The following is a 27475-nucleotide window of genomic DNA, read 5'->3' as shown; positions in this document are numbered from 1 at the left end:
TAGGATTATTTCATTATTCTGGGCTATATATATATATATATATATATATATATATATATATATATATATATATATATATATATATATATATATATAAAATATATAACACACACACACACACACACACACACACACACACACATATATATATATATATATATATATATATATATATATAGTAAATATTAATCCATTTCCCTTAGATTGACAGTTTTACTGGCACTTGAGTAGAATGATACCTAATAACTATTTTAATTTCATCTTCATTGGAGGTGCATTCATCCCTTTCATTTTAGATATTGATAATTTGATTTTCTTCTTTCATTTTTAAAATAAAATTAACCAATGGTTAATCATTTTTATTTTATTTTTTTACATAAAATCAGCTCCTAGTTTAATTTGTTAGTTCAAATATTTTTAACTTTCAATTTTTTAAATCTCTCCTTTGATTTTCAGAGATTTCCATTTTGGTGTTTAATTGGGGATTTTAAATTTGTTCTTTTTTAGTTTTTTTTTAGTTGCACACTCAATTCATTGATTAGTTTTGTTTTTCTTTTATTGATGTATGCATTTAGAGATATAAATTTTCCCTAAGTACTGTTTTGGCTGTGTCCCATAAATTTTGGTATATTGTCTCGTTATCTTTCTCTTTAATGAAATTATTGTTTCTATGATTTGTTCTTTGACCCACTCATTCTTTAGAATTAGATTTTTGAGTTTCTAATTTTTTTTATCTTCCATTTAATATTTCTGCTTTTCTGCATTTGATTAGGGAGTGTTTATGCCCTAATACATGGTCAATTTTTTGAAGGTGCCATCTACACTTAAGAAAAAGGGTATACTCCTTTCTATTCTCATTCAATTTTCTCCAGAGGCTTTTTCCATCTAATTTTTCTAAAATTCTATTGATCTCCTTACCTTCTTTCTTATTTATTTTAAGGTTAGATTTATCTAGCTCTGAGAAGCAAAAGTTGAGGTCCCCTACTAGTATAATTTTACTATTTCTTCTTGTAAATCACTTAGCTTTTCTTTTAAGAATTCGGATGCTATGTCATTTGGTATTGCTATTATTTCATTTTTTATGTTGTCTCTTAGCAAGATGTAGTTTTCCCACTTATCCCTTTTAATTAGGTCTACTTTTGCTTTTGCTTCATCTGAGATTGTGATTGCTACCCCTGCCTTTTTTTACTTCAGCTGAAGCATAATAGATTCTACTTCAGTCCCTTATTTTAACTCTGTGTGTGTCTTTCTGTGTAAAGTGTGTGTTTTTTTAATAAACAACATACTGTTGGATTCTGGTTTCTAATCCATTCTGCTATCTGTTTCTGTTTTATGAGTGAGTTTATCCCATTTACATTTATAATTACTAATTGCACATTTCCCTCCATCCTATTTTCTTCTATTTGTCCTTCTCTCTCTCTCTTTTTATTCTATCCCTCCTCTAAAGTCAGTTTTGCTTCTGATGGTTGCCTTCCTTTATCCATCCTCCCTTTTATCACATCCTTTTGTTTTTATCCTCTTCTCCTCCTACTTCCCTGTTGGATGAGACAGATTTCTATTACCAATTCAATGTGTGTGTGTGTGTGTGTGTTTCCTCTTTGAACCAATTTTTATGGAAAATAATTTCAGAGTTAGAAAGCGTTTTTTGCTCCTCTTCCAAAGGAGAAAACAAGAAAGACCATGAGAACAACTCACTGGAAGGGAAAAGAAGACTAGATAGACTTGCCCTATGTATTCCTGGCTTCCTTACCCATAGTACCTCACCACACTTCCTCTGTCCTCCCCATCCCCAGAGGGAACTGGAAGAACATTAACTATCGTCACTTGGTAGGATTATGATTTTCATGAAAATATATACTTTTCAGGATCTATGTGGTAAAATGCAAAGAATTCTGGATTCAGAGCAAGAGGGCTTGGGTTCAAATTCCAAGTGTGGCTTTTACTAGTTGTGTAACAGTGAGAAAGTTGTAAACTTTCTGGGCCTCAATTTCCCCATCTGTAAAGAGGGGGCAGGGCTCTAAGTTCACTTTCAGTGCCATCAATCAACAAATAAGCACTTATTAAACACCACACCACTGGAGATACAAAGACAAAAATGAAAAGGGCCCTGCCCTCAGGGAGCTTGCATTCTATCTATGTATGTCATTTGTCCACAAGATGTTCTGTAATCCCCCCACAAACTAGAACAACCTCCAGAAACATAACGATTGTCCCGAAAATGGGTCCTCGAGCCAGAGAGGTCAGTCAGCATAATGAGTAGCAAACAGCATTAAAGGTGTTTCTCCAACCACAGGTCTTCCTTCCCATGGATCTCAAAGCACACTTGGAACGAAGTGGTCCTTACACACCACATATACCGCGTGGGCAGGTAGTCATCATCAGGCCCTGTCTGAAGAGAAAGCCCGAGGAAATAGAGGACAAAAATCACTTCAAAGAGGGTACTGGATAATGCTAGTAAAGCTCCATAGTTTTTAAAACATATAAAGCATCCAATTACACTTTAACCCTTTGACTCTGGCTTAGGCTAATGAGTTTCTGACTGCAGACGTTTAAAAAAAAAAAACTGGTTTGCACTAAAGTAGGGAGCCCACCCTTGTCTGAGCCCTGTCATGGGATCTCTTACCATGCTCTCCCCTGGGGTCTGGTAACTTGCATGGAAATATTTAAACAGAGTGGGAGGGGAAAGACTTCCTTTTTTTTTTTTTAAACCAACTACTGAACCATTATCAATGATCCTTATCTGTCCTTCTCAACTGCTTGGGGCTTATTTACCAGGGAAAAGATTAACAGATCCTACCATCTTGCACTTTTCTGCAATAAAGCCCAAAGGCCAAGGTCAGGCATATAGGTGGCTGCTTTCATTAATGTGGAGCAAGCCTCCAGTCAAACCCATCAAACAGGGAGTCTGCTGGTCTCCAGCCAGTCATTATGTACTTAGGATTGTCATTAATTTTCTTTCCCTAAAGTGCTTCTGATGAATGTAAGCGCTGTGGACTAAAGCCTTCTATGCATCCTCTAATAAAAGGTTCTATGTTATGTTTTCTAAAGGCATCCTTATGGTGTCCCCACCCCCACCCCCACTTCCTGCCCAGTTTTGGGAAGAAACCGAGTTAGTGCTGCCTTTCAAAGAGAAGGGGGCCTTGAGTGCTATTATTGTAAAGGCCTCCAGAATTTTGGACAGAGATGCAATGGGGATAACTTTGGAGACTTGGAGAGCCATGTGAGCCATTTCCCACTTTGCAAGCCCTGTGGGATGGGTTGGGCAGATTTAGCCTTTCCTCCTTCTCTATTGCCAAACACTTTGATTGCTTCTCAGGAAAATGAGTCTCCACTGCCTGCTTTTGCTCAGTCTTGCCTGGGTGCCCTTATTCACTGCAAGTCTTCCAGTTCTTCTCAGACACTTCCTTCTCTGTGGAGCCCCAATGAACTAGCCCCCAACCGATGTCGGCCTAGAGCTGGACCCTAGAGGTCAGCTAGATTAACTCCCTCATTTTACAAATGAAGAAACTATGGCCCAGAGAAAGGAAATGACTTTTCTTAAGGCCACTGAAAAAGTAAACGGCAATTGGGAAAATTAAACCCAGATCCTTGGGTTTAATTTGGATCCAAATCCAAATCCATGCTAGCCACCTCAGAGATCAACAGATTTTACATTTATCAGATACCTAACTAGCTTCAAAGCACTGTGCAGGGATAAATAAGATGGCTCTTGCTGTCATGGAGCTTATAACCTAGTAGAGGAAATGAGGCATAAAACAAAATACTAATAATAACTAGCATTTCTGTATACTATATTCTATAATTATATTCTATATACTATATTCTATAACTAGCATGTCTACTATGGGCCAGGCATTTACTAAATGCTCTTCTAAATACTGTCTCATTTGATCCTCACAAGAACCATGGAAGGGAGGGGAGGTGCTATAATTATCCCCATTTTACAGGTAAGGAAACTGAAGCAGAAAGAAGTTTTTAAAACTCGCCTAAACAAGCAAGCAAATAACTAAAAAAGGTCACACAGTCTGAGGCTGAATTACATGTCATGCACATGTAAGTGCATGACAGAAGCTAGATCAAGACGTTTTAGGATTTCAAAGGAGGAAGAGACCATTTTCAGTCCAGTCATTGGAGAAGGCATCGTGGTGCTAGCAGATAATGCCTGAAATGGGTCTAGAAGGATGGGCAGGATTTTGAAAAAGAGGAAAACACAACTACGGTCTATGTAATGGAATATTATTGTGTGGCAAGAAATAACAAATGTGAGATGTTCTAGGAAACACGGAAAGATTTGCATGCAATGGTTTGGAGCAAGAGAAGCCAAACCAAAAGAACATTACAGATGACTCTAATAACGTAAATGAAAAGATCAGTTGAAAAAGGGCCTCCTTCTAAGTAACTGAGAAACCGGTGAAGGTCTTGAGAACATACCTACCTGATTCCATCTGAAGCACAGGGGCAGTGAGGGACAGCAGGAGATAGATAAGAGGAAGGCAGAAAGAGACAGAAAGGCAGGGGATTCTTGAAGAGTTTGCTGTTTGCATTGTCAGATAGGGTCACCAAATCCAATGCTTTTAACCTAATTTTTTTTAAAAAAAAATCAAAGTGCTTAATTGTTTTTAATTAATTATACTTGTTTTTCTTTGTTCAATGGTGGGGGGAGATCTTTTCTCCCTAGAAATGAATGAGATATAAAGAAAACGGATATCAATAAAATGTTGGTTTTTTGTTGTTTTTTTTAAGAAAAGACCTCTCCAACACCTTTATTTAGTAGAGGAGAAAACCAAGGTTCCAAGAGGCACACTGCCTTTAAAGCATTGGCCCAGATATCTCTGTGAACACTGTGGGGCTCCATGAGAGTCCCCATTAGGCTTTTTAATTCTGGGGGGGGGACTATCACTGGCTCTTTAGGGAGAATACCCTCTGACACACTGAAAATCATCTTTCATGTTAAAATAGCCACCCCCAGATCCAGGTCAGCTGCCACTATTCCAAAAGCCCACACCCCGCCAAGGGAGAAAGGTAGTACAGTAGACAGTACTCTGACATGCAGAACTTCGCAGCTCTGTCCTCTATTCCAGCTGCCCAGAAAGAGACTTAGGGACACTGGCTGTCTAACTTGAAGATTTTAACTCATTATTCTCATGAATCTAGCACTAAGCTAAGGGAGGTGCTCAGCATGCTGAAACACCATCCTTTATATGTGAGACCTCTCCAAGAGGAATAGTTTGTTTTTAAACACAGCTTCCTGTAACAGACTGTGTTTCTCAAACAGTCCTCTTGGCGCGGAAGGTTCCTCTCCATCCTTCCTTGCCGCTCCTGGCTTGCTGCCAGCAGGGGATTGTTCTAACATTTCAGCCGCTGCTATTAACATTTGCAATAAATATTATGTGTTTCCTCTTAATAGCCCCAAAGAACGGCCATCCTATACTGTAGCCATTGTCCAGCGCCTACATAAATTGGCATGCTTATGACAGCGGATAATAATTCAGGTTGCCAAAGCGTTCATGCTGAACATCTACGGCTCAGCCCCGCAGCTCGCTCGCCACAGGCGGTGGTCCAATTCAACTTTTTCTATCAGATAACAGAACTCCAGGGAGAGGTAATGGACCACTCCTGTATTTTTCACAAAATAATGAATAATTCTGTTGTGGAGACCCAAGTGGGCTGATTGGGCTGCTGTCCAGTAGTTCAGTGGTCCCCATTCATTATGTGACAGGTAGGCCTGTATTAATCCCTCATTCACCCAAGCCACAGGGCAGCTCGCTGGTGTAGTGAATAGAGTGCCGGGACTGGAGTCAGGAAGACTCATCTTCCTTAGTACAAATCCAGCCTCAGATGCTTGCTGGCTATGTGACCCTGGGCAAGTCACTTAATGCTGCTTGCCTCAGTTTCCTCATCTGTAAAATGAGCTAAAGAAGGAAATGGCAAACCACTCCAGCATCTCTGCCGAGAAAACCCCCAAAATGGGGTCACAAAGAGTCAGACACTTCTGAAATGACTGAATGACAATAGTTTCCTGACTCTAGGCTAACACTCTGTCCACTGTGCTACCTAGGGGTTAGAGCCAAGTAATTAATTGCTAGATTAAGACAGAAAAAGCCCTAGAATGGTCATCAGGAGACCCAGTCAGGTTTGAGTCCTAGTTCTGTCACTAAGTGTGTGAATTTAGGTAAGTCATTCAACATCTCTGGGCCTCAGCTATCATCTGTAAAATGGGTATTATCAGGGGTATGTTAGTAAATGTTTAACAACCAGCTCTATTTTTTAAAAAAATGTGCTACAGGTCTCCCTTTTAAGTTTAATCTATATTAACACTTTCTCCATCACAAGCATACAAACGATTGGCTGGTTTCTGAGGGTCTACACATGGAAAAATTAATGATCTGTTCTCCTTGACTAGGATGAGCTAGCTCCAACACACAATGACTTAATAATAGTTGTCCGGGTTGATTGGGAAGAGCTTTGAGCTGTAAAAATGCTCTAGAGATTTAAGCTATTAGTGGTATCAGGGTATGCAGGAGCGGGGGGGCTTCCTTGCTCCATATAACAGCCTGAAATCACTGGTAAGAACTGAATCCATTCAGGAGAGATGGAAATGTAGCTGACCAAGCCAGAGCTAGAACCCCAAATCTTTTTCAGAGAAACACACCCACCCCCATTTTATGGTTGTGAAGTTGATTATACAGATTAAAATGTAATTGAGAAATATGTACCAAAATAAATTGTTATTCAGTCATGTCTGACTCTTCATGACTCTGTGGACCATACTGTCCATGCAGTTTTCTTGGCCAAGATACTGTGTGGTTTGCCATTTCCTTCTCTAGTGGATTAAGGCAAACGGAGGTTAAGTGACTCTTCCAGGGTCACATGGCTAGTAAGTGTCTGAGGCTGAATTTGAACTCAGGTCTTCCTGACCCCAGGCTCATATCCATTGAGTCACCTGGCTGCCTAAAAATACAAATACAATAAAACATAGATACTATTACATTTAAAAACTAAATCAATGTGCCACCCACAGGGATCCTCATGTACTGTGTTGAATGGCTCCGTTTGTGTTTGAGTTTGACATCACTGCTTTAGAGTGTGAAAAATTGGGGATGAAGGGTAGGGTATGACTGACATTGACTATGTTAGTTATCCTTCCCAGTCAGTCAGTTAAATAGCATTTGTTAAGTGCCTCTTATGTCCTAGGCACAGTGGTAAGCACTTGGAACACAAAGAAAGGCATAGGACAGCCTCTAGGCCACAGGTGGCCTCTCTAGGTCCTCAGGTGTGGCCCTTTGGCTGAATCTAAATTTCACAGAGCAAATCCCCTTACTAAAAGGAATTTGAACTAAATGGTTTCTGAGATCTCTTCTGGATTGAGATCTACGGGTTCAAATGATAGCTCTGCCATTGACCTGCATGAAAGATCTTTGGCAAATCACTTAATCTCTGGATCTCAGTTTTATCATCTGCAAAACAGAGGAATTAAACTAGTTTGGGAGCAGCATTTCTTTGTATTTTCAGTATTTAGCATAGTGCCCAGCATATTGATACTTAATAAATGCTTGCTGACCGTCTTGACTGTTGAAAACTGGATGTGGTTAGCCACAAGGTAGGCTAGGCAACAGAACAATGGATACTCCTTATCCTGTGAAACAGTCTTATCTTATCACATTAGATGAGTTGGAGTCGATAGTAATTGGGTAATATTGATCTAGACCCAGGTCACAAATGGTTCCCATGCTTGGGTCCAACCCAAGCCTGGGTCCTCTCTTTGCATTGTGCCCTGGTGTTAAAGGAAACCCATGAAGAGAATAACCCCTCCATGGGAGTTTCATGCCCAGAGGTCACTACTGGTCCAGCTGCCATTTGGATCATGCCCAGCAATGGCAACAGCCACTCTGTTCCCTGAGCTATAGAGGCAACAACTTAAATCTCTATTTTAAAATGATCAGAGTTCTCCCGGACTAAAGCAAAGACTTCTTTAGGTGGTTTTCTCCTTTGTGGGGAGAGGCTGAGCTTGCTCTAGCTGCTTGGCATTGTTCTTTGCAGCCTGCCATGTCAAAATCAACCCGGGGTCATGCTCTGATGAAGCTAGTAATGCAGCCTCCCTCAGGAGCTGGGGGTGTGTGAGATCCCTAGGGCTTCCTCTGGAATCTAGTGCTGGGCTGCAAATTCAGAAGTCGTTCTTGGCTGTGGATCTTCAGGGGCGTCTCAATGCCACGTAGACGGAAAATGCGAAGACGCCAGAGGAAGATAACTGTGTAGACAGAGGTTAAGTGGTGGAGGGCACTCAGCCTTGAGCAAGCTTATACAACCCAGGGTCAGGAGCCTGTACGTTATAATCTTTTCAAAATCCACGCAGATAAAAGCCCGTTTCTTTTTTTGGCATTGCTATTTTCTTCTCACTCATGCCAAGTTGTTTCTTTGCTGGCAGTGACATCGGCCAGTGACCCCATTAACCTCTCAAAGGCTGGGTTTTGTTTTGTTTTGTTTTCCTGCTGGAAAACACTCCACCTACTGTGGATGCCGTGTCAACTTTAGGACTATAAGCCCCCAAAAGCAAGGAAACCCAGAGATGTCCTCCCTATGCCAATCCTTGGCTTAGCCAGATTGGATGGTCCTTGACATAATGGCAATATCGTTAACTTCCCTACCCCCAGCAGAAGTGGCACGCCACTGCATGAGTCAAACACAAAGGCAAAACAACACACATATTTTCTCTTCCATGACAGACTATGACTACTCCATAATAGCAAAATCATCTTACAGTGATGGTGGGAAATCGATTCTTTGATTTCTAGACTCCTATGAATATGAAAGAGAAAAATGAAGCAGGAACCAAGACATCCTTCTAACCTGTGAAACAAATGGCATATCTGGAACTGAAGTCTTGACTCAGAAATAATACGTGCCAAATGATGTCAGAGGGAGATAGATGCCTCCTCCCAGTCAGGTCAATCCAAGAGAGGATAAAGGCTTGGAAACTGGGTAGTAACACAGGGCCCAGAAAGGAGAAGAGACGAATGCAGATGGTGTTCTTGAAAAAGAACTGACAGATAACGCAATCAATATGGTGAATCTTTCTCACTATTCATCCAGTTAGTTTATGTACATAGAAATACAATATATACATATATGTATATGTATATATTTATATGGTAAAACATATATTTACATATAGTATGTGTATATATGTATATATGTGCATATATATCACTATACACACACAGAAATAGTGGCCTCTATGGGATGATGGTTCAAATCCTGCTTCTGACACTTAATTAGCTATAGTGAAGCACAATACATTCTGTTCCATCTTTTTACCTTTACTCTATGTCTCTTTGCTTCGAATGTGTTTCTCATAAACACCACATTGTAGGATTTTGTATTTTAATCCACTCCATTGGCTTTCATTTTATGGGTGAGTTCATCCCAGTCACATTCACAGTTATGATTACTGTATGTTTCCCTCCATCCTATTTTTCCCCTGTTCATACTTCTCTTTCTCTCTCCTTTCTCCCTGTTCCTCCCCACAAATGTTTTGTTTCTGGCCACCACCTCCCTCAATCTGCCCTTCCTTGTATCAGTCCCCCTCTCCTTTTTTTTCCCCTTCCCTCCTACTTCCGTAAATGTTAATTAAGTTTTCTGTACCCAACCGAGTGTGTGTTATTTCCTCTTTGAGCCAAATCCGATGTGAATAAGGTTCAAGTGATGCTCAAACCCCTCTCTTTTTTTCTCCACTGTAATAGGTCTTTCATGCCTCTTCATGTGAGATAGTTTACCCTATTCTACCCCCTCTTTTTCCTCTTCTCCCAATGCAATCCTCTTTCTCACCCCTTAATTCTTTTATGTTATTCCATCAAAGTCAACTTATACCCACACCCTCTGTCTATGTATACACCTAACTTCCTAATAGTGAAAATAGTTCTTAAGAGTTACAAATATCATCTCTCTGTGTAGGGATATAAAGTTTGACCTTACTGAATAACTTTTGTTTTATCTTTCCTGTTTACCTTTTTATGTTTCTCTTCAGTCTTGTATTTGAAAATTGAATTTTCTGTTTAGCTCTGGTCTTTTTATGAGAAATGTCTGAAACTTCTCCATTTTATTAATATCCACTTTTCCCCTGAAGGATTATGTTACTTTTAAAATTTTATTTATTTTTGGTTTTCAACATTCACTTCCATAAGATTTTGAGTTCCAAATTTTCTCCCCATCTCTCCCCTCCCCCCACTCTAAGATGGTGTGCAATTTGATATAGACTGTTCATATACATTCATATTGAACCTGTTTTCATATTAGTCATGTTCTAAAGAAGAATTAGAACCAATGGGAGAAACCACGAGAAAGAAGAAACAAACAAAAAAAAGAAAAAAAGAGAGAGATAGCAAATAGTATGCTTCAATCTACATTCAGACTCCATAGTTTTTTTTCTGGGTTTGCACGGTATTTTCTGTTATGAGTCCTTTGGAGTTGTCTTGGATCCTTGCATTGCTAAGAAGAAATAAGTCTAATCCAAGTTAGTCACTGTGTACAATGTTCTCCTGGTTCTGCTCACTTCACTCAGCCTCAGTTCATTCAAGTATTTCCAGGTTTTTCTGAAGTCTGCCTGCTCATCATTTCTTATAGCACAATAGTATTCCATTACATTCATATACTACAACTTCTTCATCCATTTCCCAACTGATGGGAATCTCCTTAATTTCTAATTCTTTTCCACCACAGAAGATCTGCTATAAATATTTTTGTACATGTGGGTTCTTTTCCCATTTGTATGATATCTCTAGGATACAGACCTAGTAGTGGAATTGCTGGATCAATGGGTATGCATAGTTTTATAGCGCTTTGAGCATAGTTCCAAATTGCTCTCTAGAGTGGTTGGATCAGTTCACAACTCCACCAGCAATGCATTAGTGTTCCAGTTTTCCCACATCTTCTCCAGTATTTATCATTTTCCTGTTTTGTGATGTTAGCCAATCTGATAGGTATGATGTGGTACCTCAGAGTCATTTTGATTTGCATTTCTCTAATGATTCTCTAGTGGTTTAAAGCATTTTTATACTTTTATAAAGATAACTTTAATTTCTTCCTCGGAAAACTGCCTGTTCATATCCTTTGACCATTTATGAACTGGGAATTGACTTATATTCTTACAAACTTGACTTAGTTCTCTTTTAGAAATGAGGCCTTTATCAGAGACACTGCTTGTAAAAATTCCCAGTTTTCTGCTTCCCTCCTAATCTTGTTTGCATTGGCTTTGCTTGTGCAAAAACTTTTCAATTTAATGTAATCAAAATTATTCATTTTGTGATTATGTTCAGTTTTGCTGGGTAGGTAATACTTGGTTGTAATCCAAGCTCATTTGCCTTCTGGAATATCATATGCCTAATCCTCTGATCCTTTAATGTAGAAGTTACTAAAGCTTGTGTAATCATGACTGGCTCCTTGATATTTGAATTGTTTCTTTTTTGGCTGCTTATAGTATTTTCCTTTGACCTGAGAATACTGGGATTTGGCTATTCCAGATAGTTTTCATTTGTGGATCTCTTTCAGGAAGTGATCATGGATTCTTTCAATTACTATTTTACCCCATGGTTCTAGGATATCATGGCAGTTTTCCTTGACAATTTCTTGAAAGATGCTGTCCAGACTCTTTATTATGGCTTTTAGGTAGTCCAATAATTTTTAAATGATCTGTTCTGGATCTATTTTCAGGTCAGTTGTTTTTTTGGTAAGATAGTTCACATTTTCTTCTATTGTTTTCATTCTTTTGATTTTGTTTGATTCCTGTTGTCTCATGGAGTCATTAGCTTTGTCCAATTCTAATTTTTAAGGAATTATTTTCTTTAGTTAGCTTTTGTACCTCCTTTTCCATTGGCCAATTCCACTTTTTAAGGTGTTTTCTTCAGTGAATTTTTGTACATCTTTTTCCGTTTTTTTTTTTGTGTGTGTGTGTGCTTCCTTAAGCAAGCTATTGACTTTTTTCATGATTCTCTTGCATAATTCTCATTTCCTTCTCCAATTTTTGTTCTACCTCTCATTTAATTTTTAAAATCCTTTTTTGAGGTCTTCCAGGGGCTCTTTTCAGACCGCTTTACATGTAGGCATCTTGACATTGTTGTTCTCTTTTGAGTTTGTGTTTTGATCTTTCCCGTCACTATAGTAGCTTTCTTTGGTCAGGGTTTTATTTTTTTTTGGGGGGGGGGTCGCTCATTTTCCAGCCTATTTCATGACTTCCAAAGTTGAGCTCTGCTCCTGGGGTACAGGGGATGCTGTCCCAAGCTTCTTGTGCAGTAGACTAGGAGCCAGAGGCTGGCAACTTGCTTGCCATGCCAGGAATTCCAGGTCTAGAGGCCTGCCTCCTGCACTGGGGCTGGAGGCCTCACAGCTGGCCCACTAAATCTCCACTTTACTCAGAAGTGTTCAACTTCCCTAATTAGACACGCAGACATTCCTTTGACTATGACTTTCTATCATTCCAGCTCTCCCTATGCCTCACCTTATCTAAATCTGTTCTTTACCTTCATTGAGACCTCCAATCATTCCATTCTTCATTACTTTCTCAGGTCTCTGCTCCTACTCTGACTTCACTTTCCTTCCTCTCCAGCATCAACTTGATGGTTACTATGTCAGCTCTGTATTGTGTGCTGCTCTTGAATCTCTTGTCTCCTGGTCTTATCATCCCTCTTCTCTTTCTAAATCTCAGTCCTAGATTACTGCCATATTTCGCTGCCTCTACTCCTATGGACAATTGTTTTTGCCTTTTTTTGGTGAGGCAATTGGGGTTAAGTGACTTGTCCAGGGTCACACAGCTAGTAAGTGTCAAGTGTCTGAGGCCAGATTTGAACTCAGGTCCTCCTGACTCCAAGGCCGGGGCACTATCCACTGTGCTACCTAGCTGCCCCATGAACATCTTCTGAAGGAAGCTAGGGGAAGTATCACAACTGTGCTAAGAACGTTAAAAATTCCACGTTATCCAATCCTTCCTGCATCAAGGAAGTCCTTTTACTCCTCTCGAAGTGATTCCCAATCTCACTCCCCGCAGATCTTTTTCCTCCTCAACCCTCCCCCACCTCCTCCTCCCTCTCTCTCAGCTAAGGACTCTACCTCTTACTCTGCTGAAAAAAAACCCCGAAACCATTTGATACAAGCTGCCTCTCCTTCTTTTCTCATCTTTGCAAAACCTTCTGATAGCATCCCTCATTCTCTCTTCCTTTCTCTAGTCTCTGACAAAGAGGTGCTTGCCAAGGCCTACCATTTACTTGTGAACTTAATCCCATCCTCTTACATCTTTTCCAGAAGTTACACCCCCAATAATCCTCTCCCCCAAATCTTCAACCTCTCCTTACCAAGTGGTTTCTTTCCCCACAGCCTTCAAACCTTCCTTATTTCCCCTCCATCCTTAAAAACCTTCACTAGACCCTACCATAATTTCAAACTATATTTCTATTTCTCTTCTCCCTTCCTCAGATGAGTTCCTTTAAAAAGTTGATTTTCTGCCTCCACTTTTTTTCTTCTCATTCACTGATCAACACTTTGCAATTTGTCTTCTGATATCATCACCCAATTGAAAGTATTCCATCCAAAGTTATCAATGACTACTGGTCTTTTCTTAGTCCCAATTCTTCTTTACCTATCTACTACATTTGACAACTCCTGACTGTCTGACCTCTCCTCAGTCTCCTTTGCAGATTCATCATTCACATCACACACCATTATTATGAGTGTTCCCCAGTTTTCTGTCTTGGGCATTCTCTCTCCCTCTCCCTCTCTCTCTACTTGTTCCCTCCCTCCCCCCCTCCTCTTCCCTCAATCCCTCCTTCTCCTCTTCCTGCCTCAAGTTTTTCACACTCTAGTATATTCTACTGCTGTCAAAGTAATTTTCCTTAAGCAACTATCTGATCATGTCGCTTTCCTACTCAACCAGTTCCAGTGGCTTCCTATTGCTTCTAGGATAAAATAATAATAGAACTCTCAAGTGTTTATAAATATAATCTCATTTGCTTCTCATAATGACCCTGTGAGGTGGGTGCTATTGTTATCCCCATTTTACAGATGAGAAAACTGAGGTGCACAGCAAGGTAAAGTAACTTGCCCAGGATCAAATGAGATGTTTGTAAAGTGCTTACCACAGCCTGGCACATAGTAGGTGATTTATTCTCTCTGGCTGCCTGCGCTCTCCCTCTCCCTCTCATATGCACAAAGTGGCTGAGATGACATCTGACTCAAGTCATCTTCTTTCTTAAGTCCAGCACCCTTTCCACTGAACCATGTAGCTAAGCCTTTTCACTTCTGTACTAGGGCAGGGAGTCACCCACACAGACTCACCCATTACTTTGAGAAATGATGGAGCTGATAGGAAAGAGGCTGTTTCCCTCCCCCCACCCCCACCCTCCACCTCATGGGCTGGTAAAGCAGCAGAACCATGGTTATGGGTATATAACAATCAGGTGATCTCTCTTCCGCCCTCCAGGCTCCACTCAGATATTTAGATTCCATTGCTCCATATTCCCAGCACCATAACATATTGTGGGTGGCCACAGGTCACTTAGGAACCTGGGAAACAGCATACGTGACCTTGTAAGGTTAGAACAGCAGTAGGTCAGCTAAGCAAGCAGAAATCACAAATAGCACATGACAGGGAAAAGGCAAGATGTGCAAAGTCCATATGAATAGTCAGCAAATGGTAAATCTGCAGAAGTTGAAAGGTCAGAGCAAGATTAGGAGATGGGAGGAGGTATGTAGGATCAGACCAAGTGATGCGCAGAAACTGGGAGATTAGGTTCCAGACAGGCAGGTGAATGGTCCCAGGATGTGAAGAGCAAGGAAAGCATTCTATTGCTGAGTAAGCATCTTCCAGCTTCAGCTACCTGCTTAGCTTGGCTTAAAAACCTGCACATGACAACAAGTAAACAGAACTAGCTGGGTTTGATTGGAGGAAAGGGGAGCAGACTCAGTTCTATGGCTGAAACACTTCCCTGACCCCCATACTGGAAGTGGTTCAGACAGACTAGAGCATCTCTGTCTTTCTGGGTCAATCATAGACAGACAGGGACATTGTCTAATTCCAATATAAAAAAATTAAAAAATCAACTCAGCCAAAAATTATTCAGCAAGCTCTGTCTTCTCTGACTGCCTTCCACTTGCCCTGGTGATGTTTCTGAAGCCCTTCCAAAGCTAGATAGAAATGATCCTTTGAGGCTGGGCCCATCACCTGTTGTACCAATGTAAATATACTCCATCCCGAGATTCCCCCTAGGTCTGGCCTGGGTCCAAACAGGAGCCTTGGCAGCTACTAACAGCTACTGGTGTCATGCCCCAGGCAGGTAAATCAGCTACAAGCAAGGGAGGTAAATGGGAGATAGAGTAGAGATAAAATTGGAGGAATGTGGGGAAAGTGGGAAGGGCAAGGGAAGGAAAGAGAGCTTCATTAAAGAAAGCATTTGGTATCTTAGAGATGAAGAGATATCATAGAAAAGATGTATCATTGGATCTGCAAGAGATTTTAGCCAACATTTCCCTATGGTCAAATAGACACAGAGCTGTAATTGAGTAAAGCAAAGTTCAGCTCACTGTGGTCTTTATCTTGGTATTAGGAGAAAAATCTAATCTTGTGTGAGCTAAGGAATCAATAACCAAACAGTCCTCGGTTCTCTATTCTACTTTGCTAGCAGAGGACAGCCTCAGTAAAAAGACTGATAATACTCATGGCCAGCATTTATATAACTCCTTAAGGCTGGCAAAGGATTCTGCATATATTATCTCATTTGATCCTCATGATAACCCATAATGTAGTTGCTACTTTACAGATGGGGAAACTGAGGCTGAGAGAGATTAAGTGATTTGCCCAGAGTCATATAGCTAGCAAGGGTCTGAGGCAAGATTGGACCCAGGTTTGGCTTGCCTACCCAATACTCTACCCATTATGCCACCTAAGCTCCTCATTAGGGTCAAGAATTACAAGGGAGAGAATAATAATAATCAATTCACTCTTACACAATGGTTAAGAGTTTACAAAATACCTAGGCAGCTAGGAGGTACAGTGGATACAGTACTAAGTCTGGAGTCAGGAAAACCTTAGTTCAGATCTGCCCTCAGACACTTACTAAGCTGTGTGACCTTGGGCAAGTCACTTACCTACTGTTTCCTCATCTGTATAATGGTGAAATGGAAAGTAATGATACCTTTGTCCTCCCCAACAGCTGATTCATCACTGCTGCCATTCTTTGACCACGCAGTGTTTTTCTGTCAACTCTTTGACTTCATTCTCTGGTCCTGAAATCAGATCTTGACCTGTCTGGAGGTAAGGTTCAAGTTCTCAGCTGCAGATCCACTATGGGCTAAGTATTTTTGCTCCATGGATCCAATGTTGAGTACCTTCAGTTGAGTCCCAGAGAACGTTGTATTCATCTTAGATTTGTTTGACCAGGGTCTGAACCTCCTTCCCATGATGCATCTTGGGCTTCTTCTGGAAGGAAAGAGTATTTGAAATGGGGCTAGTGTGAGGAATATCTTGAATAAACATATCTGTGGGCAAAGGAGAAACCATGCTTTTCTACATTTGGTACCTGGAAATCTGAGAGGCAAATGGCCCTCGCTGGGAGGTGGAGACGCAGGTATTGTAAGGGCAGCTACCATGGCCTTTGGGACAGCATGGCTGGCTTTGTAGCAAGTCAAGGAAGGAGCTCCTATTTGAGGGGAGATGCTCCAAGGAAGGGGGTCCAACCAGGGCAGTCACTGTAAGGCCAAGAGCAGAAGCCTTGAGCGTCTGTCAATATTAGAGTTTCTAAAACAGAAGGTTAATTTGATACTCTCCTATTCCTTTCTAATCATAACATTCCCTATGCACTAAAACCGTGCCTTAACCCACTTAAATGCCAGCTCGGAGGCCCTTCAAATTCCTATCATGCTTTCATTTCCTCTATGTATAGGAAAGGCTAGATTTGACCAGAACTAAAATAACTAGAACCTTCAATTAACTGGAAGAGGGTTTTTGTTTTTTACTGCATTCCGTTTTCATCAAGGAGAGGTAAAGGGCCTAAAACAAGCTCATTGAGGGGTCTATTCTGGGGTAAGTACAGATTCAGCCCAAATCCTATACTTTCTATAACTGCAGTGTTGGGTGATCCGCTGTTCATGCTTATGACCTTGAAGCCTGCAAGATCCTGAAGCATGAAACAAAAAATAATGTGTTTTCTTCAGCAAACTATACTTACTAAGGCAAGAAAGAGTACTTTTGTAAATTAAAACAATTTCTAGCAAGGCTTGAAGCAACAACAACCTAAACGGGGGGGTGATTTTCTGGCTACCCCACAAGCCATTCATTCTAATAAGCCGGAACAGCCAAACTGTCCCCAGTTTTTTTCAATATCTCTACACTGTCCCTCTAAATATCCCCATACAAAATCTACCCTATACTTCCATGGTATTCCAAGTCTCCCTACTCCATTAGAATATGGCATGAATGAAGTCCAAATTTTTAAAAAGATTTTTTTATGCTATTAAAAAGATAGTATTAGACCATTCTTGGTGATTTACTTCATCGTTTTAATAATTATTTATTAAGCAACGACTGCTCAAGGCACAGTAAGACATTCTGGAGTGGCAGGCAAGGCACATAAAAAGGACCACGATCCTCAAGAAATGCACAGTCTGCTACAGAAGCTTGCCATCAAAAGGACTCCAAGCTTATTAATTTCATTCCTGAAACCAGTTAAAGGCAGAGACTGTTTTTACCTTTCTTTACATCCCCAACGTTTAGTACAGTGCCTGGCACATAGTAAGCTTTTAATAAATGCGTATTGATTCATTGTTTGACTTTTTTGTTTGTTTGTTTTTGGCTTTGCTTTTTGGTGAGGCAATCGGGGATAAGTGACTTGCTCAGGGTCACACAACTAGTTAAGTGTCTGAGGCTGAAATTTGAACTTGGGTCCTCCTGGCTCCAAGGCTGGAGCTCTATCCCCTGCGCCACCTAGCTGCCCCAGTTTGACTTCTTTTTAATTTTTTTTTTCTCCTAGTCAACCTCCTCCCACAGAATTAGCCTAGAACCAAGGAGAAAGGGAGAGGACAGGGGGATTCCAACTTTAGGGAAGCGGGGCCCGAAGGAAGAAAGAAAAAGCCCGATGGGAAATGACGTGACACCGTAAGCTCTAAGGTTATTGCCAGCTCAAAAATGCTATGATTCTATGGTTCTCTGCCTTCCTTTGAACATTCTGCCTCATTTTGACTCAAGGAGACAACCAGCTGCCCCAGAGTTGTGTGATAGAGAAGGCTGTCGGGCCCCCTTCTTTCCATTCTTTTTCAGGTTCTGACACCAGCATCCTATTCCAACCCTTGTCATTTATAAATCATTCCCTCAAACAACTGGTTAACTTTTCTGCCATTCTCAGAATGTGGGGAGGAGATAGGTATGTTTTTCTTCCCACCCAAAGGAGTTAATTCATGTAGTTAGTGGCAGCTCTAGTGCTTCTGACTCCCCTCTTCAGGGCTCTGCCCTCTGGATTGGGTTACCTCTAATTTTTCTCTTAGTCGAACTGAGAAAAGGGCTTTTTTTTCCCCCCAGAAGAATTTTCTAGATTGTTTTATTCCATTAGAAGGGAAAGAAAGGCCTCTTTTCAAAGGCTGGTTGTGATGAAACCCAAATTTCCAAATCTATTTTGAATCCCCAACCAAGCCCTTCTGTTTGTCAATGCTAAGGTGGCAGGGACAGTTTTCCCTGCTGCTGCCAAGAGATATTTCTGAGAAATGGGCTGAAAGCATTCCTGTTCTTTATCTTCCTTCCCTAATTTTCCTGGTTTGGAAAGTTTCCCCCAAGTGATACAACAAAGACAGTATGGGTAGAATCAGAGAAGACAGGAGAAGTCAGGCCCATGCTTGGAGAGAAAATAAGTATACTGGCAGTAAGACTACAAGTCATATTTTCTTTAGAGAAGTGTTTCCTCAGGACGCCATGGGGGGCCTAGCTGACCTCTTTTTTTTCTTTTCTTCTGGCTGACTACATTCTCATTCTAGTATCCTACCTCAGAGGTACTTACAAGGAAACTGGAAAACATCATGAATCTTCATTCAGGAGATTCATTCAAGTCAAGCTGTGTTCTCTTTTTTTAAGTTTATTTTTAACACTATTTTTTAAAAAATTAAGTTCTGAATTCTCTCCTTCCCATCCACCATTTCCCCACCCATTGTGAAAGCAAGAAATGTGATAGCAATCAGACAAAACATATTTCCATAAAGCCATAACAAAGCAAGAAAAGTAAACTGAAAAAAGTATGCTTCAGTCTGCATTCAGACTCCATCAGCTTTTTTTTCTAGAGACAGATAGCATATTTCACTATAAGCCTTTCAGAATTGTCTTAGATCACTGTCTTGATCAGAAGAGCTAAGTCATTTATAGTTGGATCATCATTTAATATTGCTGTTACTATATACAGTGTTCTCCCGGTTCAACTCATTTCACTTTGCATCAGTACATATAAGTCTTCCCAGGTTTTTCTGAAACCATCCTGCTCATCATTTCTTATAGCATAACAGAATTCCATCACAATCATCTATTCCTCAACTGATGGGCGTCCCCACAATTTCCAATTTCTTTACCACTACAAAAAGAGCTGCTATAAATATTCTTATAAATCTAGGTCCTTTTCCTTTTTCTTTGATCTCTCTGGGATACAGACCTAGCAATGGTATGCAGTATGTAGTAGTGCTTCATCAGAGGGTATGCACAGTTTTTAAAGCCAGAATGGTTGGATCAGTTCACAACTCCACCAACAGTGAATTAGTGCCCCAATTTTTCCACATCTCCTTCAACATTTGTCATTTTCCTTTTCTGTCACATTAGACAATTTGCCAGGTGTGAGGTGGTACCTCAGAGTTGTGTTTTAATTTGTGTTTCTCTATCAATAGTGAGTTAGAACATTTTTATATGACAACAGATAGCTTTGATTTCTTCTTCTGAAAACAGCCTATTTATATCCTTTGGCCATTTATCAATTGGGGAATGACTTGTATCCTTAAAAATTTGAATCAGTTCTTTATATATTTGAGAAATGAGACCTTTATCAGAGCCACTTGCTATACAAATTGTTTCCCAGATATTTGTTTTCCTTCTAATTTTGGCTGCATCGGGTTTGTTTGTGCAAACCCTTTTTAATTTAATGTAATAATTACATCCTATGGTCCTCCCTATTTCTTGTTTGGTCATAAATTCTTTCTTTATTCATAGATCTGACAGGTAAAATTTTCCATATTCTCCTAATTTGCTTATCCTATCACCTTTTATGTGTAAATCATATATTCATTTTGACCTCGTCTTTGTATAGGGTATGAGATATCGGTCTATACCTAGCTTCTGCCAAACAGCTTTCCAATTTTCCCAGTAATTTTTGTCAAAGAGTGAGTTCTTGCCCCTAAAGCTTGGATCTTTGGGTTTATCAAACACTAGATTACTATGTTGTGTACTACTGTGTGTTGTGTGCCTCTAACATATTCCACTGGTCTGCCACTCCATTTCTTAGCCACTGCCAGATTGTTTTGATGATTACCACTTTACAATACAGTTTGAGATCTGGCACAGTTAGGCTGCCTTCCTGCTCATTTCCCCCCTTAATTCCCTTGATATTCTTGATGTTTTGTTCTTCTAGATGAATTGTTATTATTTTTTCTAGCTCTATAAAATAGTTTTTGGTAGTTTGATTGGTATGGCACTGAATCTGTACTACTTCTCCTCTCTGAGTTGGAACTGTGACCAAGGCCCCTACATCCTTGGGGCCACAAGAGCTGTTCTTCCTCTTCCCCAGAGCTCCCAAAGCTGCTGTTGGCTGCTTCCAAGGCCTGCTGTTAATTGTTATCAAGCCACTGCCTCCTGAGCTGACCTCTACCCCGGGGTCATAGACCTCTCCTGCTGACCTCCTAAGTTGCCTTGAGGTGAAAAAATGTCTCACCATGACCCTTTGTTGGCTCTGTCACTCCAGAATTTGATGTGAAGTGTTATTTTAAAGTTGTTTAGAGGGGTATGTTGGAAGAGTTTGGCCGAGTTACTGCCTCTAATCCACCATCTTGGCTCCACCTTGTCAAATACGGTTCTTCTGCTAGTCCTTGGAATGTATTGATATACACGCCATAAGGTGGAACAAGAATCTGGTATGTGTCAGGCACTGGTTTAGGGATTAAGAATATAAAGACAAAATGAAAAACAGTCCTTGCCCTCAAGGAGCTTACATTCGAATGGGAAAGACAACATGCACATATACAGGTATATATAGAATGGATACAAGGTAAGCCTTTTGATGGGGGTGAGCCATCAGGAGGACCTCACGAAGGGGGTGGTATGTGATCTGAGTCTTGAAGAAAGACCACAAAAAAAAAAGAAAGACCATGGGTTTTAAGAAGTACTGATGAGGAGGGGAGCATCCCAGGCACGGGGGAGACCCAACCAGTAAAAAGGCAAGAAGATGGGAGATGGAGAGTTTTATGTGGAAACAGCAAGAAGGTAAATTTGGCTGGATGGGAGGTAGGTTGTTTGTAGAGGAGTGACATAAGATGGGAAAGAGGTTGTGAAGAGCTCTGAATGCCAGACAAAGGACTTCGTCTTTTATCCTGAAAGTAATAGGGTACCATTGGAGCTTGTAATTTAGTATGGGAGTGACATGGTCAGACCAGCATTTTAAGGAAATTACTTTTCTAGCTATGCGAAGAAGGAAGGAGGAAAGGTGGGAAGGGAGAAAGGGAAAGAGGGGGAAAAAAGAAAGGAAGGAAGGAAACATTAAGCAACTACTATGTGCCAGGCACTGTGCTAAGTGCTTTGCAAACCTTATCTCATTTGATTCTCATACCAACCCTGAGAGTTAGGTGTTATTATTATCTCCATTTTATAGTTTAAGGAACTGAGCAGACAAAGGTTGAGTGACTTGTGCAGGGTCACACAGCTAGGAAGTATCTGAGGACAGATCTAAACTCAAGTCTTCTTGACTTTAGGCCCAGTGTTCTTTCCATTGCCCTGGATGGACTGGAGTAAGGAGAGACTCATGGCGGCATGAAGTCATGGAAAGATTATAAGATTACAAACCTAGGGCTAGAAGTGGCTTATGAGGTTCTTTATTCTAACTCTTTACTAACATAGATAAAGAAAATGAGGCATAGAGAGGTTAAGTGACTGTCACAAGGTCCCAAAGATGGCAGGATTCAAACCCTAGTGTGCTGGCTTCCAATCCAGTTTTCTCTCCACAGTACCACCATACTGCTCCATTGTCCCACTAGGAGCCACCTTGGTTCTACCGGCTCTGCCATTTAAGCCCTGTATGACCCTGAATAAGCCAATTTCCTTGTCTGGCCTCATCTGTTAAAAATGGGGAGGGGGGAGGTATGTATTAAATGATCACTCAGGCTCCTTCCATCTCCAAAATCTTGTGATTCTGAAGCATTGTCTAGCAAAATTTGGGCCTGTCAGGTGGTGGGCCCTGCTGACGGCTATTAAACTCCTGGAGATCTCCTCAAATCCTCCATTCTTCCACGCGATCCGTGTCTACCACACGTGCACACATAAATGCACTACTTAGAAGTTCCAGAAACCCCTCCATACTCCCAATCTCCAAGCCTAGCTTGCAGACTGTAGCAATCATAGGAATTTTTTGTTTTGCTTTAGCCCAGAACTCTCTCACCAAATTTTCCTGCAGAAGGAGAAATGCAAGTCTATAAAGTTCTCCCCTACCTTCAAGTTTCTGAAATAAGCAGGCTGCCCTCCCTTGGATTTGTATCTGCTTTCCCCTACCTTCCTTCCTTCCTTGTGACTTCCTCACTTTATGGGGAAACACTGGGGTCTAGAATAACAAACCAAAGAGGGAAAGTCTCAAAATGACAAGTCTTCTCAACCCCTTAGAGAGTCAGTTGTGAGCAAGGTCTTAACATATGAGAGCTGATCCTTGGAAGCATTTGCCTAAAACTTCTCTGGGTTTGGTGCAGAACTCAAGCTCTCATGTGTCTGAGTTAGCACAATTATTAAGTCTGTCAGCTCCTTTAGCACCCACTTCCTAATATAAACTTCAGTAATAATGCCTCCATGGGGGGGGGTAACCACTTCTAAGTCTTGGGCTCTAGGTCATTCTCTGAGAATCTTGCAGCCACCCTCCCTCCCCCTCTGCATCCTCTCTACAAGTGCTTGGGGCTTTACCTGACTCATAGCTGAGAAAAATATTACTCTATTTACTCTCACTAATTCCTTCCCTAGATGGCAGACATTCATGCACTGACCTAGGAATAGGCTCTTTCACCATCACCAGAGATCTTAATGGCTCCAGCCATTGGAAATCCTAACTTAGATATGACTTCTTTCTGTCCTGACTGGTTTCTTCAAAACCATTGAAGAAATCGGTGATTGGGAATGGTTCTGTCCTTTAGTCCAAGCTTGACTCCCTGTCTTACCCACTTTTCTAGTATGGTCACCTAGATCTAGTTCCATGCTAGTCTGATGAATTTATTCATATGGAACAAAAACAGCTGGGCACCTATCTCTACCTCCTCATACATGTGAGCCATTGGTGGCAGCACATAGGCCAGGGGGATATCAGGGTCCCGGGTTCTCTAAAAACAGGGAGTCAGACGCTCCAGGAAGGAGGAGCTTCCATAGATGGTATTATCCCTGGAGCTATTCACAAAGATGGTACTTCAAGAACCTTGGGAGAAGAGTCTGGGCCTGTGAACCTCATTCCTATGGAAGACTTGTAGGCTGCAGAAAATCATGAAGTGTGGTGACCAAGAACTATTAAGGGAGGGATTTGTGTACCCTAGATATGGACACCTAGGGAAAAGCTCTGTCTACCCTGCCATGGTAATAATTCCTCCTCTATTCTCCTTGGTACCTTAATGCCGGCCTGCCATCATCCCATATGGCGTGAATAGCACTACTTACACTTCTCATCACCCTAGCAGACTGGCTTCTCTTCCTATTTCAAGGCCTACAATACCTGTCAGATATCCTACTGAGTTTCTGACCCAATTATTTCCTCCATACTTATTGAATGGATGTCTTTTATGTGTAAGTTACATACAAGGGTCAGGTCAAAGTGCATCTGCCCAGCTGAGGATGATCGCCAGATCTTGAGCTAAATGAATGATCATTTTCTTGATACCAATGACCATCTGGGCCACTTCTACAAGTTAACTTCTATGACTTATTAGTCAGATATCTCCATCCTTTGTATTTAATAAATATTTACTGAATTTATCCAATATATTCTCACCACTTTGACCTTGGTTTTAGCCTCAATGCTGAAACCTAGCATACACAGGCAGTTGTATAGCTTGTGACAGTTTGGCAGACCACTTAAATTGTTTACCTGGCTGGGGAAAATGTTATTAATAGTAATGACAACAATAGCTGCTATTTAGCACTTAACGATTTGTAAAGTGCTATGGTTATATCAATCCATTAATCAATAGGTGTCTACTATGTGCCAGGCACTATATTATCTCATTTGAGCCACTTATCAACTCTGTGAGGTCAGTGCATTTACTATCCTTGCTTTACAGATGAGGAAACTAAGGCCAAGAAAGTCGTGATTTGCCTTGGGTCACAAAACCAAGTAAGTGTCTTCTGCAGGACTCAGACCCAGATGTCCATTTCTACTCCATTAGAAGGCTGCCTCTATTTCAACAGAATACACTTTGATTCAATCGATAGGCACACATTAGGTATCTATGTGTGCCAGGCACTATATCAGGAGTCGGGAGACATAAGGACTAAAGTAAATTAGTATCTATCTTCAAGGTCCTTATAGTCTGCTGATTAGAAAAAAAATTCCCACATAATAGAATCTGAATTAGTAGAGAAACCACTGTAGACCTGCTTAAAATCTGTACTGTTCTGTTCAAATATATTTTGAAATACTCAAAGAAAAAAAGTGATGATGCTTTAAGAAAGAAGTTAATTTGTCAGAGTCCAGGGCCAGGTCTTACAGATAGATCAATTCTTTTTTTCCATAAGGGTTTCTTTATTTATTATTTCCATAATTTTTGTTCATTTTATTTTATTGATGTTATTTCATTATTTTTTAAAAATTATGCTCAATATTTATTTTATTTTTTATCTAAATTGAAATTTAGATATGGAAGTTAGGACTGTGTTAGTTGTAGTAAGTGATGTCCAAGCACAGCCACCCACGAAACTTTTTTCTTTATGGAAGGAGGTGTAAAGCATGAAGCCTGAAAGCCGCCATATTTGGCCCACAACACTCCTGCCTGCTGCCAGAATCAGATTAAAATGTAATTGGAAAATATTTAATGAAATAAATAAAACTAAATGAGCTATAGATAACATTACATTTTAAAACTAAGTCAATATGCAGCCTTCAGGGATCCTTATGTGTGGATTAGTGGCCGTTTGTATTTGAGTCTGACACCACTGATATAGTGGACAGAGCGCTGGTCATAGAAGAAGACCTGAATTAAAGCTGATTCTGTTACTTTCCAGCTGTTTGACGTTTTGAGCCTCAATTTCCTCATTTATAAAAAGGGCAAAACAATATTTGATCCAACTACATTGCAAAGTTGCTTTTAAAAAAGTTTCCTTTTGACAGTAAACTGAGAGGCATTATATAAATGTGAATGATTACAATTAGCAATGAATTTAGTCATACACCTGCTCTTTTATTTTCTCCTTCCTCTTTTCCTTCAGAAGAGCTGTGAAAATAGATAGAACAGCATTTTAAAATGCAGAGTAGTAAAGAAGAAATTGCTGGTGTATCAGAGTCAAATTTCCTTTTGGAGTGACTGGATTGGCAGTTAAAACCTTCCAGAACTAATTAGGAGTTAAGAGTGTGCTTAACACCTTCTCTCTGTAAAACTGTAAGTATAAAGTTGGAGGCTGCTGGAAAGCCACTGATCCCAGATGCTTCTTAATCTTAGGAGTCCAGAGCTGGGAGCTGGGAAGAGGGCATGTGCCACTGAGAGCTTCTGAGATTAAGAAAATGTTCTTGATTAATTTGTTACAGCATTCAGCCTCTGAAGTCAAACCAGGGTTAATATGTTAAGCAATAAGTAATGATACTCAAAAGTTCAGTGAGAAAGATACTAGAGTATACCTAGCTGTTAGTATTTCTTTCAATTTTGCTCTCTCCCTATTGCGGATTTACTTTTTAAATTTAAAAGTTCATTCAGTGAAATTATATTTACTTTTGTAGATCCTCAATCATGAGATGAAAGAGCAGATTTCATTATTTCCTGGATAATATGACAGAGACAATTGTGGGTTCAGAGTGGGTGTAGAGTGGAGGGATTAAACACATGGCCTGTTAGCCACATGTGTCCTGCAACACTCCTGAGCGAGGCCAGCACCAGATTAAATTGTAGTTGAGAAGTCTTTCAGAAAATAAATAAAATACAAAAAAACATAGATAACATTTTGAAACTAAGTTCATCCGGAAGCAGGCTGGGGTTCCTGTACAGATGTTTCTATTTGAGTTTGATACCAGTAGTATAGAGTGGGTACTACAAACCCAAATCTGTGTAGTTCACAAAAAGCAATCAATATCCAAGAACCATATTATCAATCAATTAATCAACAGGTACTAATTAAGCACCTATTATGTCTACATTACCATGGTGCCAGGGATACCAATCCAATGAATACAATCCCTATATACAAGGAGTTTACCTTCTAATGGAGGAGGCAAGTACATATATGAGAATATACAGAATAAAAGAACAGATACAAACCAATCAGTCAGTCATTTCAGTCACGTCCTATTCTTTATGACTCATTTGGAATTTTCTTGGCAAAGATACTGGAGCAGTTTGCCATTGCCTTCTCCAGCTCATTTTACAGGTGAGGAAACTGAGGCAAACAAACTTGCCCAGGGTCACACAGCTAGTGACTGAGGCCAGATTTGAACTCAGATCTTTTTGACTCTAAGCTCAGCGCTCTATCCACTGTACCATGTAGCTGCTCCATACAAACCACTACAAAGTAGTTAACTAAAAGGTAATTTGAGAGGGAGGGCAGTAGTAATGGAGAAATTCAGAGAGGTGACAATTGAACTATGTCTTGAAAGAAGAGAGAGCTTCTATGATGTAAAGATAAGAAGGAAGGGCATTCATTCCGGACCTGGTAATGGCCAGTGCAAAACCTGGGAGAAGGAAGATGGGGTGTTGTGCAGAAGAACAGAGACCAAGTCATGGGCTGGGGAGGAAGGGGTTCCCATGAGTCTGGAAAGGGAGGTTGAAACAAGGTTGTGAAGGGCTTTCTATCTTAACAGAGAGTTTATATTTGATCTGGGAGGCAATGGAGAACCCCTGGAGTTAAGCAAGCCTGGTGTGGTAGCCCTGTTATCAGAAAGGACAGGGTTAGTGATAAAACTGAGAGAAGCTGGCTGCTGTCCCCTGAAGGAGGGCTGCGTTGTGATGTTGCCACTGCAGCGGTTTACAAGGGGTTGCTATTATCAGAGCAGGATGGACTGTTATAAATAACTAGCCGAAAAACCTCTTAGAAGGGTAT

The sequence above is a fragment of the Phascolarctos cinereus genome, unplaced genomic scaffold (assembly GCF_003287225.1).
Source record: "Phascolarctos cinereus isolate Bilbo 61053 unplaced genomic scaffold, phaCin_HiC Scaffold_1;HRSCAF=81, whole genome shotgun sequence".
In the NCBI taxonomy this organism is placed as follows: Eukaryota; Metazoa; Chordata; class Mammalia; order Diprotodontia; family Phascolarctidae; genus Phascolarctos; species Phascolarctos cinereus.
This window is presented reverse-complemented; position numbering follows the sequence as displayed.